The sequence below is a fragment of the Protopterus annectens genome, chromosome 2.part0, assembly GCF_019279795.1.
Source record: "Protopterus annectens isolate FY-2018-M chromosome 2.part0, PAN1.0, whole genome shotgun sequence".
NCBI classification, from domain to species: Eukaryota; Metazoa; Chordata; order Ceratodontiformes; family Protopteridae; genus Protopterus; species Protopterus annectens.
Genome location: NC_056728.1, coordinates 948628848 through 948651205, shown reverse-complemented (window position 1 = coordinate 948651205; position 22358 = coordinate 948628848).

Sequence of the window (22358 nt, the reverse complement as noted above, 5' to 3'; positions counted from 1 at the left end):
CAAGCATTTGCCGAACTAGTGACTAATGGTATCACACACACTGATCCTGCAGAGACAGCAAACCTGCTAGTGGACAGATTTGGTGAAAATTTTACTCCCTTATCCCCTCCAAACTTATCACAAACTTTCCCCTCAAACCCCCCCCTTACATGTTCGAAGAGGAGGTCATTAAAGCCTTGTCTAAAGTAAAAAATTCACAGACTCTATGGGACCAGATGGCATCCCAGGCTGTCTTTTAAACAAACTAAAACATGAACTAGTATCACCATTAAGTACTCTATTCAATCACAGCCTAACCACAGGCTTTGTTCCTGCAGGATAGAGAACAGTAATCATTATTTCTCTCCACAAAAGTGGCTTAGCAACAGACCCAGGGAATTACAGACCCATAAGTCTGGGCAGCCTCATCTATAAGGCCATGGAATGCATCATCATGGAGCTCATAAATAATGACATAGGTGACATCCAAACCCTGGTTCTGACCAAGTTCGATGTCATCAAGGGTAGATCCAGACTGTTAAACCTGGTGGATTTCTTTGAAAATGTGACCAGGGCCATTGACAAGCGCAAATCTGTGTACACAGCATACCTCAACTTGGCAAAAGCCTTTGCCACAATCCCACACTCAGGCATTACCAATAAGCTTAGCAAACAATGTAAACCATTTGTTGTAAGATGGGTTGCCAATGGCACACAAACCAGTCATGCACTATTAAAGTGGGTAACTCCACATCAGACAGCAGACCTGTCACCAACAGGGTGCCACAAGGGTCAGTGCTGGGTCCTCTACCATTTGGTGTATACTCTCAGAAGTTCAGGACAAAACTAAGGGATTATGGCTGACCAAGTTTGTGGACAACTGCAAACTGGGTGCAATTATTGAATCCCCAAATTATGTCAGTATACTTCAGGAGGGTCTTATGCAGACCAACAACTGGTATCTTATTCACGGTCTCAAAGTGAATCCAAAAAAATGCATCATCATTCCCTTCGGTAAAACAATGTTTCTTCAAATTAACAACAATACCTAATGTACCTACAAAGTGGTAATGGATCTGGGATCACAAGTATAGTGCAACCTTAACTTTGACCACTATCTGTCTACTGCAGTAAGGAAACCTTTCTACATAGCACAATTGATTAGTAAAGGCATTGCCTGTAGAGGAAAGGAGATTATAACCCCTCTATACATATCATTAATCAGGCCCATTATTGAGTATAACACCCCTTTTGGTATGTATCATACAAAGCACCTGCAGCAATTGAAGAAACCTCAGAGCTTTCTAACAAAGAAGATCAAGGGACTACAGCACATGCCTTACACAGACCGCCTAACATCTCTGTCACTACAATCGGTATCATATAGCCTTCTTAGCTGAGACCTATGCCTGGCTTACAGAGCAATCTCCAACCCAAACCTAATGAATACACTGCACATCCTTAAATTAAACGGGACTACAGCTACCTATTCCAGGGATCTGAATATAGCCTGCATCTTGAATAGGATGTACTGGAGGGACAGATTTTCTCCCAGTGACTGTCGCATCTTGGGAATAGGCTACCAATACATGTGAAGCAGAGCACCTCTATGACACTGTTCAAAAGGAACCTGAAAGAATGGATGGTGCACCATAAATTCCAACAGGAATAGTGCCCACAGCCCTCCTGGACATGGGTAGTCATTACTAAATACAATCCTGGGTATTGATGTGATTATCTATGGTATTACATTGGGATGAAATGGCTAGGATTGAAATGACCTGTTCCTTATCCACTTGGATGAAAACAATGAGAAAAAAAAAACTTATAATAAGAATATGCAACTGTATGCAATACTAGGCTGTCAGCCAGCACAAATGGATCTTGGATTGAGGTTGTATCAATAAATTTAGCATTAATATTGCATGAGTGTTGTAAACACAATTACATTAAAACAAAGACAACAGTATAACAGCACAACAAGGGATCTGTTTCAGCTACAGCATCATTCTGCCTGCATACCATCATTTGAAGAAGACTTAGAAATCCCTTTTGTAAGTGTATACATTAATATTCTTTTGAGGAGTATTTTAATTCCTAGACAGGAAAACTATAGCTGTTTCTAACTAATAATTTTCCTATTACCCATTCTGTTAAGAGCATTGTATGTTAGATTTGTAGCAGTATCTTTTATCATTTGAATGTTATTGAAAATATTCTAGATAAAATAATGTGTTGTTCATCTAGAATGACATACCACAACATGTGTGCTGTTGTGCCTCTGATGTACCACACTCTCTATGAGGCACCAAGGATCAGTTACTGTCAAACTTAGAATTCCCTTATATCCAGCACACTTGCATGCATGTCCCTCAGAATGAATACTGGTTATCATTTACAGTATTTAAAATATTTTCCTAAATATTCTTTAAATGTGTTATTTATTTTCCCTCTACTGGAAGATGCACTTTATGCCTCTATTGCTGTGTTTTAGGAATATATAAATCGGTTCTACTGCTACTGTTTTCTACTGAAACAGAGCTGTGAGGTATTTGTAAACTATTTCTCATTTTATTATAGTATTGGACATCTAACTACAAGGATGCACACAGAAAACTTGTCTCTTCGTAATCACTTTTGTTCCAAGCTGCACGCTCTACAATTACATGCATCCCATCTGTCCATGCTGTTTGGTGTCACCTGCAATCATTAAAACAAGACTTCCTTGGACTGCTCTCATTCTCTTTGGTGGAGATGCACTACAGAAACTGAATGTCTATTCCACATGTGCTCTCACCTAAACTCTGCAGTAGGCATGGCAAAGTTGAATCCATTGCAATGCTCCTTAGCCTTCAAGCAGAACCAAATGTAGTGTTTTGCTTAAAACTGGTCTTACACCGCCACCTTTATGTAATGGTCAATGTTGTTATAGCACACACAGCTTTTTCTCATTTAGTGCTCTTATCTGCAATGCAAATAGCACAGTAATTGTTAGTAACAGCTTCAATTCCTACATGTAGACTTAAAAGCTGACTGATGTTAGCCAATGTGCCCCGTTTGTTCTTACTGATATTTACTCCCTCAACTTCTGAGTATTGCTCGAAGACACCTTACTTCCTCTTCTGTTTTAAAGAGATATCTTCAAACTGAGCCCATTGTTTCTGCATTTCAGTGTTTTTCTGTTTAGTAAAAGTAGTCTCACGCTAAGAACACAAGAACATAATCTATGTGAGAACTGCTTAATTACTATTTTCTTTCTTCTGAGCTGTCTGAAAACCATCATGTTAACTTAAATACATTCTGCTAGATTTCAAAAAATATATATGTGGTGTGCTTGCATTTTACTTAGTCTCCATCCTGTCAAAGCAGGTAAATTATTCAAGTTATAAAGTGACTGTGCTCATTGTAAGTAGAAAATTCCAGGCATTCATATTCCTACTGCAAGCTTGTTTTTCGTTGCCTGAAAAAGCACAGCATTGAGATGAAAAGTTACAGTCGAGGAAATCCCTGACTCTGGACTTTGTAAACCTTTACTGCTGATGTACTAATGATGCTTGCAGTAGGTTTCCGTGGAGGCAGTTGTGGTTTCAGAAGGATGTTTCCCAGTGTGTTGGTGCTGAATAAGAAAACAGCAGCACAATGGCTGCTCTGGAGAGGGTTGTTTTACCTTCCTCCCTGTTTTTTCAGTGCTCTGAACCTATTAACTCCTGCAGGCATTGCAACACTGCTCTCCTATGTGGGCACACACACAGTCTGGCAGACAATAGTACCACAAATCCTTAAACATGGCCTGGTAGTGACAGGAGGCACTAGTCTCTACACCTGCATTACTAGTTACTGTACCCCTTATCTGTACACCCATCTATGAAATCTCTTACACCAAAAGAATGTGTCAGACATTGCAAACTCTAACTTACTCCCTCTCAACTTGAACAGTGGTTAGAGCCATTTCCTAACTTTGATAACGAGGCTTACTCAATAGGTTCCTCAGTCCTATTCTATCATGTCAGCAATTGGTCTATACTGCAAGCATGCCAGTAGCAGAATGAAGGCACTGCAGGGCCAGTTATTTAACATACTGGTAGATGCCAGTAGCAGGATGAAGGCACACCAGGGCCAATTATTTAACATACTGCAAGCATGCTAGTAGCAGGATGAAGGCACCCCATGACCACTTATTTCACATACTGGTAGATGCCAGTAGCAGGATGAAGGCACCCCAGGACCACTTATTTCACATACTGGTAGATGCCAGTAGCAGGATGAAGGCACCCCAGGACTCGTTATTTCACAGCAGGATGAAGGCACCCCAGGACTCGTTATTTCACAGCAGGATGAAGGCACCCCAGGACTCGTTATTTCACAGCAGGATGAAGGCACCCTAGGACCCATTATTTCACATGCTGGTAGATGATGCAGATGCCCATTTTTTTCTCTGAGTAAAATACTAGGCTGTTCACCCCACAGCATTTGCACAGGAAATGTCTTTTACAGTTTGTTAAACTGCTGAAGAAACCACTATGCCTTTTATAACCTATTCTATTCACAACTGAAAGGTCACTCACAGTGCCTTGGGGAAAGAAAAATAAATTTCTGCATGGCAGCAACCACTTATTCACAGCTGCAAGCCTTGACTAAGTGTACAGTCACACTTGTGTCCCTCCATCAGAAGACTTGATTTTGCCAGCTATGATCTAAGCAGGATTGTAATATCAGTATAACAACCAAATCATGTCCTGCAACACTCCTGATGGTAGCTCAGTCCAGTCTCCTATGTGCGACCATTCATTCTTCACATGGCAGTGTGCAAACCACAACAACACATATGGAACAATATCAGGAAAACCAAAGTAAGGAAACAGCATAATCCTGGAGTTTGTGAGATCAGGACTTTTATAAGTTATTTAACTTTAAGATGTGAAACAGAAAATGAATCAGACATGATTTGCTGACATACACACTCTTATAACCCTGTTACCTATTCCATACTTCTCCATAATATGCCACAAAGCATGACGGCCTACTGTATCCAATGCCTTACTGTACTGGTGTTACCATTTCTTTTTACCATTCATTTCATACTTTGTTTTAGTTTTTCCTTAATGTCCTTTCAGTAATGATTTTATTCCATATGGAATAACACTTACAATTTATGGTTTTCTAGTACTTCTTATTTTGTTTTGATATCTCTGTCAGGAAAGCTAACTATCTCTGATTCATGTGACTGACTTAGAATAGAAAATGTATGTACCTTTACAAATACTGCATAAGTAAAGTAATGTCTTTCGGCTTTTCCCGGTTAGGGGTCGCCACAGCGGAACTATACTGCATAAGTAGTATTTGCCATCCTTTTTAGGTATATTTTACATAAAATAAGTTGTTTAGTTCCTTAAGCAGCCTTTAAACATCCAAGCACATGCATGCTTCCAGTAAGAGGGATACAGCTTGCCTCAAGCCTTTTCATATTTTTAATGGTATCTGCACCAAACTCTCATCTAACCTACACTTCGATGTAAAAATATTTGGTCTCTACTGCTTTCACTCATAAGGAATGCCTGTTGGTTGGCTGATGACTTATTGCCTTGTGTGAGTACAATTCAAAAGACTAATATTCAACATCAGAGAGAAATGTTAGCATCACACACATTACCATTGGCACTGCTTTTCATTTTTTCTGGGAAAAAATACCAGGAAATCCCATTTTTGGACAGCATGAGATTTGAAAGATCATGGCATTTTCACAGAATTTGGCAATGTAGGCCAGAGAACCATTTCACTACAAGGTGTACTTCTTGTATTATTAAATATTCTGTGCCCAGAAAATATTTTAATTTTCAATATATATCAGTAGTGATTAAAGTTATAATGAAATCACCATAATGACTGGAAATAACATTTAAAAATTACAGGTATAATTCCTGGATTTCATCTCATGAAAACGGAACTTCATTATTTTGAAAACTTAGTCTCCCTGCACATTAGAAGGTTACACTATGTGGAGTTTAGTTAAAGTGCAGTGTGTCTACAACAGATCCTGTCCCCCATTGCTTTTAGAATGCTATAATGAAAAATCAGGAGCTCTTTGTTCAAAAGTAAAGACTAAACACTTTTTATAGTGTGACTTCTACTGATTTGCAGTGCTTGATGATCTCACTTGTAAATACCAGTTTGCACTATCTGCTATGAAATAAAGCTATGCTGGCAAGGCATGTTTTCCAATATGACATCACTTTGTGCTAAAAATGCAGATAATGCCCATGTGGAGGGAACTATTTTTAGAGACATCAGCAAAAGGATTGATTAGGTAATGCTCACTTTCTCAAAAGTTGGAAGAAATGTGATAAAGAAAGCCAGGCTGAGTGCCAGTCCTTAAAAAAGTTTGTCTATCAGGAACTTCTGACCTAACGGCTCATCCAGACTCTGCTACACTTTGCTGTGTAGGAAAGGTTAGTTTGCTGTTATTTTTTGTATTTCTCTATTGCCTTTCTATATTTTGAATACTGTAGTTTGTTTTCTTTACCTTGTGTTTTGCTTGCATTCTGTTTAACAGCATATTAAAACTTCAAAAGAGACCACAGCTCTCTGTTCTGAGTCAGGCAGAAATAAGAACTGATTAATTAAGGACTCATTCATAAGACAGAAAAGGTCACTTAAGGTTAATCACTTGTTAACAGAGGGGGTGGAGCTAGGAACTAAAATTTCTATTTAAGGAGTAAACTAAAACATTTCAGAGCTTTACCAGAAAGGCTCATCCAGACTCTGCTACACTTTGCTGTGTAGGAAAGGTTAGTTTGCTGTTATTTTTTTGTATTTCTGTATTGCCTTTCTATATTTTGAATACTGTAGTTTGTTTTCTTTACCTTGTGTTTTGCTTGCATTCTGTTTAACAGCATATTAAAACTTCAAAGAGACCACAGCTCTCTCTGTTCTGAGTCAGGCAGAAATAAGAACTGATTAATTAAGGACTCATTCATAAGACAGAAAAGGTCACTTAAGGTTAATCACTTGTTAACAGAGGGGGTGGAGCTAGGAACTAAAATTTCTATTTAAGGAGTAAACTAAAACATTTCAGAGCTTTACCAGAAAGGCTCATCCAGACTCTGCTACACTTTGCTGTGTAGGAAAGGTTAGTTTGCTGTTATTTTTGTATTTCTGTATTGCCTTTCTATATTTTGAATACTGTAGTTTGTTTTCTTTACCTTGTGTTTTGCTTGCATTCTGTTTAACAGCATATTAAAACTTCAAAGAGACCACAGCTCTCTCTGTTCTGAGTCAGGCAGAATTTTCCCGCCCTCCCACCCATTTAAGTTGTCTTGTTAAATACCACTGTCTTTCTAGTTGCCCGCCTCTTATGTTAATCTGACCATATATCTCATTTCTCTCTACTTTCACTGGCTTATGTGAGTAATCACAAAACCATCACTTTTGAAATCCCACCCTTCAATTATTTAAATTTATTGGCCATCCTACAGTATTTCATAGTACCAAAATACAAAAGTAACCACCCCTTTCAGTCCATCTTGCTGTTTTAAAAATAGTAACTCTCCACTAAACCTTAACTTTTAAACAGGTAAAACTCAAGTTACCTACTTTCATATCTAACTTCTGTAGTGCACACTGCAGAGTGCATTCTTTCAATCTTACCTTTAAGCATCCCTGTTACTAGCACTTTCTCTAATACCTAAAAGATCATCTCTACTTGACTCCAAGTAGACTTTTCTCTATCTGTTAAACCTAGCACTTGCTCCTACAGTACTTATTACCTTGATACGGCACTCTTATAGATAGCACCCCAAAAGGCAAACCCCCATTTCTCGGTCACCACGTCCTCGGAATCTCTTTTAAAGTTTTTTGTCTAGTCCTTCTAGAATGTCGGGATGTCAGTTGCTAGTGTCCTCTCCTGCTCAGCTGGTGAACCTGGGCATATTGAGGCAATGTTACAATTGCCTCATGTACACAGACAACCCTCTCCTCCTCCCACAAAACACAAATACATGTGAGAGATGCAACTATACGGCCAAACTGGAGGCTGAGCTCTCTCAACATAGGACTGGCAAGACCAGTCAGGAGGAGAAGGTTACCACACACACTATAGACCCAGTCTCACATAGTACCATCACAACCTCAAATCATACACATAAACACACAAAGACATACTCGGCTCTGATCAAAATCTACCAAAACAGCAGAGGCCACCAAAGCAGACACCCAAACAACCACCACCTCAGAACACAACACCTGCAACACATAGACCTCACAGTCAGAGTGTCAAACAGTCACAGCCCTTAAGGCCAAACACAATGCCAGACACACTAGTCATTGGTGACTCCATAGTCAGACACACTGGCGTCCGCTCACCAGACTGAGTAAGGAGAAGGTCACAGTAAGCTGCCTGTCGGGCGCTAGAATCCGCCACATAACGCAAGCACTCAGGTCTCTCAACAGCAGGTACAAATATGACTCAGTCATTGTCCACGCTGGTGTAAGCGACCTGAGGCCTCCTTGGACTACATGAAAAGAGACATTGAGGAGCTCTCTGATTATGTAGCCCAGGCAGGTATGACCCTGACCTTGAGCAGTATCCTACCTTCACCAAGAATGATGCCACAATACAGAGATAAGATGATCAGCTTTAACAATTGGCTTAAACTCTGGTGTCATTCAAAGGGGATCCAATGTCTGTCTGCCTGGGATGACATGCTGGACAAGCCACGCTGCTTCAAGGGCGGCTTGCACCTGTCACCCTGGGATTCCGGATATTGGCAAAGGCTCTTGCCACCCCATAGTGCCTTTTTAGGCAAGGCTCAAATTCTAAACCTACCACCCTAGAACACAAAAAGGAAAAAACTAAGGGTAATGCTGCTCAATGCCAGAAGTCTAAATCTCAAAATGCACTCGAGGCCCTTCTCAGTATGGAGAACATCGATGTCTGTGCAGTGACAGAAACCTGGTTCAAGGCTCCTGAGAGCACCCCAGCACTATCAGGTTTTACCTCTTATCATGCGTTCCGCCCCAAAATCCGGACAATACCAAGAAAGGAGGGTATCCATATTCATCAAAGACACCCACACCTCAAGACTGGTGGCAACGCGATGCATCGGAGACCATCCAGGTGCAATTAACCATAGGCAAGACTGCTCTGCAAATTGTAGCATGTTACAGGCCACCCTCACAAACTCAGGAACCTCACATGGCCTTCCTGAAAACACTAGAGGGATAAATGTATCACCAAACACCATCATACTAGGTGACTTCAATTACCCTAATATAGACTGGGAACACTACTCAAGCCCAAACACCTAGCCCAAAAGTTCCTGGAATTCATAAACTCAAATGCCATGGAACAACTAGTCACCATCCCCACAAGAGGAGAAAACATACTTGATCTCATCATCACGAACATGGGAGCACAATGTTCAACACCGAAGTATACCCCTCACTGGTGAGATCAGATCACAAACTAATCTCGCTGGAGGTCCTCATCCCACCCCACCTGAAATAAAAGACCACAGTAAAGAACTTCTCGAAAGCCGACTTCACACTTCTAAAGACTAGTGTGGTCTCCTTTAAGGCCCCCGAGCCGCCGGAAAACAGTACTCAAGCCGCTGAATCACTTACAAATGCCTTCTACCAGCACCTGCAGGACTGCATGGATAAGGCAATCCCAAGCAAAACAAAGACTCTTTGTACCAAAGGCAAGCGTCCACTCTGGTGGACCCCAGCCATAAACAAACTCTACAACAAAGGAGGAAGCTACTACAAGATAGAGCAAAATCTTGAAAAGGTAAGACACCCTTGATCACTATAAGTAAAAAACTAAGAGCTCTCATAAAATCATCCAAAGCAAATTTTGAGAGAAAAATAGCTAAAGACTCAAAAGACAATCATAAGGCCTTCTTTAGCTATGTTAGAAACCTGGGAGGAAACACCCAGATATGCTCAGAACTAGTTCAAAATGATGTGAAGATTACTGATCCTACAGACATTGCCAACATACTGGCTGACAGGTTCAGTGCAAACTTCCCCTCCCCCCTCCCCCCCAAAAGGAGAGACATCTATACCAAGCGATTGCAGGGCCTGAAACATCTTCAACGCCCAAGTGAGAACTGCTCTCTCCAAAGCAAAAACACAGCATCCATGGGACCTGATGGTGTCCCCGGCTGTGTGCTCCACGAACTCAACGAGGAATTAAACCCACAGCTAGGACAGCTGTTTAATCATAGTCTTACCTCTGGATCATTGCCCAGGAGTGGCGCACTGCAACTGTGGTCCCACTTCACAAAGGCGGTGCCTCCACCGACCCTGGAAATTACCGCCCATTAGCTTGACAAGCCTTATCTGCAAAGCCATGGAGAGGATCATAATGGACCTCATAAATAAAGACATAGGAATTTGCAGACTTTGGATCCATCCCAGTTTGGCTTTGTCAAAGGCAGATCATGCCTTCTAAACTTGGTTGACTTTTTCAAACAGTCACCAAAGCCATTGATGAGGGAAAGGCAGTCCATACAGCCTACCTCGATCTGGCGAAGGCCTTTGATACAATACCCCACTCGGGTATCATTGAAAAACTCATCAGCTTAAATGTTAACCCATACATCACAAGATGGGTTGCAAACTGGCTGAGTGACAGAACCCACAGGGTCAGAGTTGCTGGCGCTATGTCAGACTCAAAGCCTGTCACAAGTGGTGTACCACAGGGCTCAGTCCTGGGCCCACTCTTGTTTGGCATCTACTTTTCCAGTACAAGCAAACACAGGAGGGTTATGGCTGACAAAGTTTGCAGATGACTGCAAACTGGGCGCCATAGTAGAAAACACATCTGACACAGATATCCTTCAGAAGGGTCTCACAGAAACGGATAACTGGTGCCAGAGCCATGGCCTAAAGTTAAATGCCAAAAAATGCATAGTCATACCCTTCGGGAAAAACAAGGTTACCCCTAGCTACCAAATAGGTGGCAATCCACTGAGTACAGAAGAAGTTATCAGGGACCTGGGGACCCAGGTTGATAGTAGTGTCATTCGACACCCATGTAGCTAAAGTAGTTAGGAAGACCTTCTACATTGCCCACCTTATCATGAAGGGATTCTCATCTAGATCAAGGGAGGTCATAGTCTCCCTATACTCATCACTCATCAGACCAATGATTGAGTACAATGCCCCATTCGAATGTATCTGACCCGACACTTGCAGCAGTTGGAGAGGCCACAAAGTTCCTCACCAAAAGGATAAAGGGTCTCAAACATCTGTCCTATGCTGCCCGACTGAAAGAACTCCAGCTCTATTCAGTCGCTGCTCAGAGGTGACCTTTGCCTAACATACAAGGCCATGTCAAACCCAGATTTGATGAATATGCTTCACCTCAAAAATCTAGATCCGTCAGAGCCACAAGGGCGGAGACTTAAACCTCGACACGGCTATTAATAGGGCGTGCTGGAGGGATAGATTCATCACCCAAAGACTCCCTATGCTGTGGAATAAAATCCCGGTATATGTGAGGCAGAGCACTTCGCTGGCCTTGTTCAAGAGAAATCTTGACCAATGGATGGGAGATCGCAGATATACCCCAGGGATTACCTCAGTGTCACTGCTCAACAGAGGCACAGCAAAATAATGGGTATAGTTCCCCATACTAAAGGGGTGGCGTAAGCCACAAAACTATGGGCTAGGCTTGTAAATGCCCTCGGGCAGATAGCCTAGTATGAACCTATGAACCTATAAAAAAGGATGCCCCTTACAGCAGCCCACAGTCCCACTTTATGGTATTTTATTTATTTTGTATCTTTGTTATCTGGTAATTTAATTAGATAATTCAAATTTCTGGCTGTGATTAAGCTAATATGGGCCAGAGCTTTACTTTCCTTTAAAATCAATATGGCATGGTATTGTTTTGACTATGGGTATGCCTTTCAAAGTTAAGCCTAGTCAAGGGCGGGATATTAAACTGTGCAGCTCAGATCATATCTAGGAAGAAGGCAAAAGTTAAAACATTTCAGAGTTATTTAGTCATAGAAAGTGTAGCTGACATGCAGAAAATAAGCCGTTAATATGACTCCATCATTTAACAGAATGATGACATTATTTATATAAATATGAGCCAGAAGATTCTTTTCAATGCAGTGAACCTGAGTTCTATTTAAAGCGCTACTCCCAAGTGGCCTGACTTCCTCAGCCTGTTTAATATGCCTAGCGTGTCACAGTAAGGGGACATATATCCTAAGTACTCTCGGTGCTCTGCTTCCACTACCACTGCCTTACAGACACAGAACAGCAGTATAAAGATAAAGAGTTTAACAAATAATACTCTTCTGTTATGCAACATAGTCAGAAGCCAACAACAAGTTACCTGACTGTTTCCTTAAGCAATTGTTATTAAGAGCTCAAGCCAAGTTCAGACTATTACATTTTTAATTAGGAATTACTTATAACCTCATTTTCTGTAAAGTTTATCAAATACTGATAAATTCATCATCTTTTGACTCTGAGCCACAAATGTTTACCCTAAACACTTAAGCACTGTCTTGGACTGCAGTGATAAGAACATTTCCATTCAGCTACATACTGGGAAATGCATCCACGTACAGCAGACACGATTCTCCGAGAAGGGAGGAGGAGAAGATACCCACTGTGATATACTGATATACCCATGTAAAATGGAGAGCAAAAAAAAAAACCTGGCAGGGGAAGAACTTGTTTTTCACCTTATTAATAGTGGCATTGAAATCAATGCAGACAATCATGACGGGAAAGGCTAGTAACATTTTACAATATTTTCTAGGACAATAACCAACCTGGGTCATAGCTAGAACAAACTGTCAGTCAAACCTGATACAGTTTTATGATTAGATTACTGCAGAACGTAATAGAGAATTACCAGCAGAGGCATTCTACTGGGATCTCTGCAAGGGCTTTGAGTCTGTCACACACAGGAGGCATATAGGAACATTGAAAAAGTGTTAGGAGAAATTACCAAGACTGAGCAACTGGGTGAGTGCATGACTGAATTGTAGGACATAGAGGGTTGTGACTGGACAAAGTCAGTAATTATAAAAGTGACTATTGTGGTACCACAGGTGACTGTCCTGAGCCCAGTACACTTCTATGCATTTGTGTCATATAGCATGAAAGAAATAAAGAACAGAAAGAAAGTAAAATAGAACAGAATCAGCTCTTTGCAGATGACATAAAGTTGCAGAAGTGGAGAATGGGGAGGGGCTTAGGAAAGGGTTAGAAAATGCTGAACAAGCAGACAGAAATATGGCAGTTAAGCTTTAGTGCAGATGTTGCGTTGCGTCTTTTGGCTTATCCCGGTTAGGGGTTGCCACAGCGGAACTCCGGTCCACCAATGATTGATAGTGGATTTTTACATGCCGAGTTACCAGCCCTGATGCACAACCTTCAACGAAAGCACGCTCATTCACGAATGCCTCCACACAGAAGATGCTCTAGCTGAGAATCAAACGGGACAACGTCTTGCTGTGAGGCGACAACGCTACCGCAGCACCACAAAATACTGATCTCAGCCCACAATTCTCCATCAGTGAAAGTGATGACAAAAAAAAAAGGAACCACATGTGGTGCTTTTGGTTACAGCTGGACTGAACCACCAGGAGCAGAATGAAAGAGGAGTGGCAGCAGCAAAAAAAGAATGCTGAGTTGTATCCTCAGGAGAAAAGGACTGGAGAATTGAGGAGAAAATACTGTCCCTGTATAGGACCTTGGTTAGAACACACTCAAGCACTGCATGCATATCAGGAGGTCAAGCAAGGAAAAGGGCATAAGGCTACTGTCCAGAATGACCTATGGGATGGAAAGGAATGAAAATGATCAGATGCTAATGGAGTTTGAGCTCTTCTGACCAGAGACCAGAAGAGAGAGAAAGACACATAATATTAGTGCACAAGGCCATATCAGGGAGAGGTGAAGGCGACATTCTGAGTAGTAAGGACAGAGAAGGATCAGGTAGGGACCAGATAACACATTGCAGGATCAAACTACTCTGTACATATCCAAACATACTCACTGCTCTTCTGGAATGGGTTGTGGAAAAGAAATCCACACAGACATTCAACAGGACATTGGACAGACTGAGTAAGGGAAAAAGGTGAGGCTCTCAGTAAACTGGAACTCAAGCAACCAGCACTATCTAGCAACTCGCAATAAAAATCGAAGAAACACAGAACAATTTTCATGCGTTGCACTTTCTGTTTACCCCTGCAGAAATATACTTTATGTTTTTAGAGTTTTAAAAAGGAAGATATGAATAAATTCCCTCTCTCCCCAACCTGAGAACAAGTCAAACCAAACAAATAGTACAGGGTAAAGTATTAGTCAGGTCTGTTTTTAATAGTAACTCTCAAGCAACCAGAAACTATAGTTATCCAGCATCTACCAATCCCTGTGGGTGCCGGTTAAATGAGAGTTTACTGTATTTACAAGGCAGGATTTTTAAAGCATTTAAAAGTGCAATCTAGAAAGGATTCTTGTCTTCTGCTGTGATTACAGAATACAAGGTGGCACTGAACAGGGATATGAAGCACAAGCCATCTGCATACAGCAACGCTCCCCACCTGCTATTATATCAAGTAGTGTTAGCACTGAAAAATAATCAAACCTGCAAGAAAAGAGTTTGTCCAAAGCCAATATCATTAAGTGTTACATGGAGCAAGATGTACTAAATAAATAACGCACAGCTAGAGACAGGTAATATCCAATCCTTTGACTGATATTTTTCTGTATACCAATTACTAAGTGCATGGATGCTGAAGGCTAGAGGAAGCAGTGGTCAGCACGCACAGCATGTACTCACACAAGAAGAGTCAGTGGCACAGCAGGTAGCACACTAACCTTTGGTGCACTTCTATTCCCACAGCAGGCAGCACACTTACCTTTGCTGCACATGGTTGTCAATTGTATTCCCACAGCAGGCAGCACACTTACCTTTGGTGCACAAGGCTGCTGGTTCTATTCCCACAGCAGGTAGCACACTAACCTTTGGTGCACAAGGCTGCTGATTCTATTCCCACAGCAGGCAGTACTGTGCCATAGCAGGTAGCACACTAACCTTTGGTGCACAAGGCTGCTGATTCTATTCCCACAGCAGGTAGCATGCTAACCTGTGGTGCACAAGGCTGCTGATTCTATTATCACAGCAGGTAGCATGCTAACCTGTGGTGCACAAGGCTGCTGATTCTATTATCACAGCAGGTAGCATGCTAACCTGTGGTGCACAAGGCTGCTGATTCTATTATCACAGCAGGTAGCATGCTAACCTGTGGTGCACAAGGCTGCTGATTCTATTATCACAGCAGGTAGCATGCTAACCTGTGGTGCACAAGGCTGCTGATTCTATTATCACAGCAGGTAGCACACTAACCTGTGGTGCACAAGGCTGCTGATTCTATTCCCACAGCAGGTAGCATGCTAACCTGTGGTGCACAAGGCTGCTGATTCTATTATCACAGCAGGTAGCATGCTAACCTGTGGTGCACAAGGCTGCTGATTCTATTATCACAGCAGGTAGCATGCTAACCTGTGGTGCACAAGGCTGCTGATTCTATTATCACAGCAGGTAGCACACTAACCTTTGGTGCATAAGGCTGTTGATTGTATTCCAACAGCATGTAGATCGATTGCTGACACTGTAGTGCAGCAAAAGGGGGTTGGCTGCACTCCTGAGTGTGTCATTCTTTGTTTCTGATCTTAAACCAAGGCTCCACTTACCTCAGTGTGTGGAAGCTCGGGTGGATGTAAAAGATCCTATGGCACATATCCAAAAGAGTAGGTTTCCCTTATTTAACAAAACATAAACAACATTATTTACAAGCACACATATACACACATTCCTATTTTTTTACTGTTTATCTTTTTTCTTATAACATCATTATTGTTATTCTTCTATAACTGAATAAACTCCTTCTTATACAACTATAATCTATTTTTTTGCAATACATCTGCCAAAATCCATCTCCCTTTAAATAAAATTTCATTATATCTTTCATTCAAAATAATCCATATTACATAAAATAAATTCTAATTTACACTTCTCATGTATTATTTCTTCTTTTTTTAATAATATCCATAGATCGGCATATTTATATCTATATTGTTTTTGTCATTAATCTTCTCTAAAAAAAAATTTACACAACTTTTTCCAGAGTTTAACCACTCTTTTACATTCCCAAAACATCTTTTGATGTCTCTTCCTCCTCACAAAATAAACCCACACTTTCAATTTTCTTTTTATATGGCATATTCATCTCTACTGGTAACTTATTTATTACCAGTCTCAGTAGGAAATCCTGATATTCTACTATCTTGGTGCACTACTGTTTCCTGACATTAATGGCTTTAATCACTTCTGGTAAATTTTCCCACAGATGTACATAATAATATTATTTCGTCACATTGTTTTATCACATCCTTCTAGCCTTCTCTATATCATCATTTTTTTTTATTTTCCATGTTAGTATTTTTCATTATAATTTTTAATTTCTTCATTTAAAATATCCTTTTATTTCATCATCTCCCAGAACATTTTGTATTTACAGTTAAATGTTCTTACTATTAGTTTTTATTCTCTTCCAGTGCAAACAAGCAGATTTAGGAACCCCAATCCACTTCCATCTTCATGCATGTACAACACATCTCTTTTCACTGGATTTAATCTTGAGCACCATTTGCACAATTTCCTTTACAACTTTTTCTGGAATGGCAAAAACAAGTGCTGATACCGTCTGAAGGTATAAGTCCCAAAGCGAAGAAATTCAGGATAAAAACTGGACGCAACCACCACGATGTAATAAAACCAGTGTTTAATATTAAACTAAAACAGAATAAGCGCTTTCACATGCTACACAGGCATGCTTCTTCAGATTTCAAAAACTCACTATATCAACCACATTTAAATACTGGCCATTAAACAATGTAACTACTTAATTAATTACTTGATTGATTAATTAAGCAGAATAGTGTTCAAATTCTGACTTAAAATCAAGGAAGGACATATATAAAATAAAGCATATGTCACTTGTATATAATGTAACTATATTATTATACAAAATATATACAAATATATGTAAAACCAAGTAGATATGTAAGTAAATATATATATAAAGTAATCTCATCAGTATTAATCATAATATTTATATACAAATACATATAGAACTACAGTATGTGTGTTCAATGAACAACATTTAAAAATATAAGCAAATAAGGCTTTATAAAAATATATATAAGGATACCATAAAGTATATATACACATATATGTTAGAGATACTTATGCTATTCAAAATATTTATATAAACTATTATATGCATATGTAAAAAATATATTATAATATGTGGTTGTTCTCTCTTTCAACACTGTCAGCAGAAAAATGTATATAGATAAATGGGACATATTAGCAATACATTCATTGTAACATCCTACATTTTAACATACTCACTGTGATGTCAATATATAATAAATAAACTAACTCATATCCAAAAACTACTACCAAATAATAAAAAATAAAAGTAATAATAATAATAACTATAATGTTCTACCTGTATATTCTTTGACCATAGCCTATAAGATGTTTATGTAGATTTTTAACACATCCAACCCTAGTGGTTCGTTCTTTCTTGTATCATTCATAAGATCTAATAGAGTAAAATGCCAATAATAATGTGTATATATAAACAAGCACAGAATTATATATATATATATATATATATATATATATATATATATATATATATATATATATATATATATATATATATATATATATATATATATATACACACCACTACATAGACCTATATCGGATCTAGAATATATTTATATCTAGGAACGTGCCTCAAGGATTGGTTTAATGCTGATATACTGATTCAGCCCTGGTTCTGTATGTGCTCTCATCCTGAAAATCCATTCAAGCTCAATAGAATCCAAATGGTTTAGGTTACTGCCACCCCGTTTATTATGTAATACAATCTGTAATACTCTAAACCTAAAAGAATGACCTTCATTTGAACTAATATGCCTTGCTAAAGCATTTTGAGGATTCATCTTCCTTGTATCATATACATGATTATAAATTCTGTCCCCTAACCTCCGCGTTGTCATGCCCACATAGAAAGTTGTACATTTCGTACACGTAGCTAAGTATATTAGGTTCATGCTATTGCAAGTGGCATAAAACTTGGGATTAAATTCAAATGTCATAGTAGGATGAATAAAACATTGTTCAGCCATTACATATCTGCACATATTGCATCTCGTGCAACAATAAGTGCCCTTTTTCCTTGTGTTAAATACATTAGCTCTCTCTATCATATGTTCTTTACATAGTAGCCTTTTTAGGTTCTTACTGTTTCTATAACTGAATCTGGGTTTGTGTCCTACTATATTCAGCATTTTGGCATCCATAGTAAGTACATTCCAATGCTTACTTATTATATCCACTATTTTCTTGTTATCATTGGTATATCTTGTAACAAAGGGAGTTATGGTATCATATCTCCCTTTATTTCCAGTATTTGCAAAATTTAAGGTAACCTTAATATTCTCATTCATATTATCTATTGTAGAATATCTAACCTTATTAATCATGGAATCATTATATCCTCTATCTAAGAACAGGGTGTGTAAATCATCAAGCTGTCTTTCTAGATCCAAACTCCCTTTACATAGTCTCTGTATCCTTATAAACTGCCCTTTTATTACATTGGTAAAGCCATGCCTTGGATGCATGCTACTATAACATAAGAGTGTATTCTTCCAGCAAGGTTTTCTATATAAGCTGGTAGAGAGAACACCATCCATCATCCTAGTTATTTTAACATCCAAAAAACTTACTTTGTTAGCTGAAACTTCTGAGGTGAATCTCAAGATGTCAGTAGTAGACTCTAACAAGTTGATAAAGGCTAGGAGGTCTATCATACTTCCTTTCCAAAACAACAGTATGCCATCTACAAATCTTTTATATAATAACACCTGTTGATAATATACACTGTTGAACAAAAATTCCGTCTCCCAGAAATGTACTACCAAATTTGCGTAAGAGTTTGCACAGGGGGTACCCATTGCTACCCTCCACTTTTGTGCATAAAATTTATCACGATACATGAACACATTATTATTGGGGATGGTGTCCAACAGGGTACATATCAATGTATCCTGTTCATTAGTTACCCCTTCTGTTGTTAGCAGCATCCTTCTAACTGCTTCTATGCCATAGTCGTTCGGGATAACAGTAAATAAATTCCTTACATCTAAGGTTACCATTAAATAAGGAACATCTTTAAAATCATTTTTGATAATGGATAAATCATGAATAAGCTGACAACTATCTTTCAGAATGGTCGGGATGTTTCGGACCACAGGTCCTAATATACTTTCCATGTATTGTGATATTTTTTCGGTGACCCATCCCTCACCTGCTACTATAGGCCTCATGGGGAGAGGAAAAACATTTTTATGCATCTTGGGGAGACCCTTAATGCATGGTATTATAGGGAACTCAACCAAGAAAAAATCATATAACCCCTGTGTGACTTGCCTGCACATCAATAAATCATAAATGTCATCATACACTTTGTTAATAACTTTCATAAGAGATCCCAAACTTATCTCTGCAGAAGTATCAATATCAGATAACAGAGTGAGCATAGCATTATCATAGTCAACAGTGTTCATTATCACTATCCCTCCCCCCTTATCAGCTGGTTTAATTATAATGTCTTCGTTAGAAGTTAAGTTATTTAAAGAAGCCCTCTCCTCTTTGTTTAAATTAAAGTACATACATTTAGGCCCTTGTTTTGAAAAATAAGCATAAATAAAAATCATGCTCACATAAATTGATATAACTTTCAACATTGGTTGGTAGTTGGGGGCAAAAAGAACTTTTACGTTTAAAGCTGTCTATCAAATAATTCTCTTTTTTGTCATACATAAACCTTAATGCCACTGAGCGTCCAAAAAGTCTTAGGTCAACTAAAAGTTTGCTCAATTTACTTGCCTGGGAGGGAATAAAAGATAATCCCTTGTTTAATAAAGAATAGTCCACTTTGTTGAGTTCAGATCCTGAGACATTATAAACCAATTCATTCAGCTCCGTGTCCTTCTTCTCGCACTGAAGTTGTCCCCTGAAAACTTGCGTTTCATGCGTCCACGACTGTTTGATCTGTCCCTTTCTCTTTCGCGGAATTTTAACGGTAGCGGAAAAAAATCTTCAGGATTCTTGGATGATGCCTTTGGTCTTGCCCCTGGTCCTTCAGTATCCCTTACATCCATCAAGGCCTCTTGATTGCACGGAGGGGCAGAGGAAGCAACATTATCATGTTGCCCTTTAGGTGATGTAGCCACGTCGATGATGTGTGGGGCTTGGCTATCACTGTTATAGACTGCAGTTAAGGTCGCTCCAGCTATATCGGATTCTTGCATATTCGATTTGTCTATATTCTGAGGTATATCATTAATGTCAGATGCTTGCCCTGGTCGTTGATTATATTTGGGCCAAACAAACACTTGACCAAGTAAAAAATTCTTATGGTCTCATTGTAGCTTGTGGTACTTCACCTGTTGCAACCTGTCACTGTATAGCGTAACTTGGGTATAAACGCTTTCAATTCTTTTTTCATATATCGTACCCTTGAAGCAGTGTTGTAAGTCTCTATTCAGAGCCTCCACTTTACGTGTGAGTTCCGCCTCTATGGGGGAGAAGTATTCAATTAATAGTTTTATGTAGTTGAAACTTAAGTCTAGATTTAATTTTTGCCACTTTTTTAGACAGGTCCGGATGGTTCTTACCATAAGTGGGCATACACAAAATCCTCATACCTCTCGGCACAACATGAAAATGAAGGCATGCCTCCATATGCCTCCTCTGTCAAAGCAGCCTTTGCAATTTATAGGTTAAGGGACAGAATTTATAATCATGTATATGATATAAGGAAGATGAATCCTCAAAATGCTTTAGCAAGGCATGTTAGTTCAAATGTAGGTCATTCTTTTAGGTTTAGTGTATTACAGATTGTATTACATAATAAACGGGGTGGCAGTAACCTAAACCATTTGGATTCTATTGAGCTTGAATGGATTTTCAGGATGAGAGCACATACAGAACCAGGGCTGAATCAGTATATCAGCATTAAACCAATCCTTGAGGCACGTTCCTAGATATAAATATATTCTAGATCCGATATAGGTCTATGTAGTGGTGCATATATATATATATATATATATATATATATATATATATATATATATATATATAAAATTATGTGCTTGTTTATATATACACATTATTATTGGCATTTTACTCTATTAGATCTTATGAATGATACAAGAAAGAATGAACCACTAGGGTTGGATGTGTTAAAAATCTACATAAACATCTTATAGGCTATGGTCAAAGAATATACAGGTAGAACATTATAGTTATTATTATTATTCCTTTTATTTTTTATTATTTGGTAGTAGTTTTTGGATATGAGTTAGTTTATTTATTATATATTGACATCACAGTGAGTATGTTAAAATGTAGGATGTTACAATGAATGTATTGCTAATATGTCCCATTTATCTATATACATTTTTCTGCTGACAGTGTTGAAAGAGAGAACAACCACATATTATAATATATTTTTTACATATGCATATAATAGTTTATATAAATATTTTGAATAGCATAAGTATTTCTAACATATATGTGTATATATACTTTATGGGATCCTTATATATATTTTTATAAAGCCTTATTTGCTTATATTTTTAAATGTTGTTCATTGAACACACCTACTGTAGTTCTATATGTATTTGTATATAAATATTATGATTAATACTGATGAGATTACTTTATATATATTTACTTGCATATCTACTTGGTTTTACATATATTTGTATATATTTTGTATAATAATATAGTTACATTATATACAAGTGACATATGCTTTATTGTATATATGTCCTTTCTTGATTTTAAGTCAGAATTTGAACACTATTCTGCTTAATTAATCAATCAAGTAATTAATTAAGTAGTTACATTGTTTAATGGCCAGTATTTAAATGTGGTTGATATAGTGAGTTTTTGAAATCTGAAGAAGCATGCCTGTGTAGCATGTGAAAGCGCTTATTCTGTTTTAGTTTAATATTAAACACTGGTTTTATTACATCGTGGTGGTTGCGTCCAGTTTTTATCCTAACTTTTTCGGGAATGATATAAACATATATGCTGTTGTTGCCACTAATATATAATTCATTAGATAAACCATTTTCCTCGATGATAATCTATACATCCTGCATAGAATACATGTTTCTTTCATTCTTTTATCAAACTCTTCGATTGCATCATAACTACATCATTTTTCCCAAATATTAACTGTAGCAAAGAC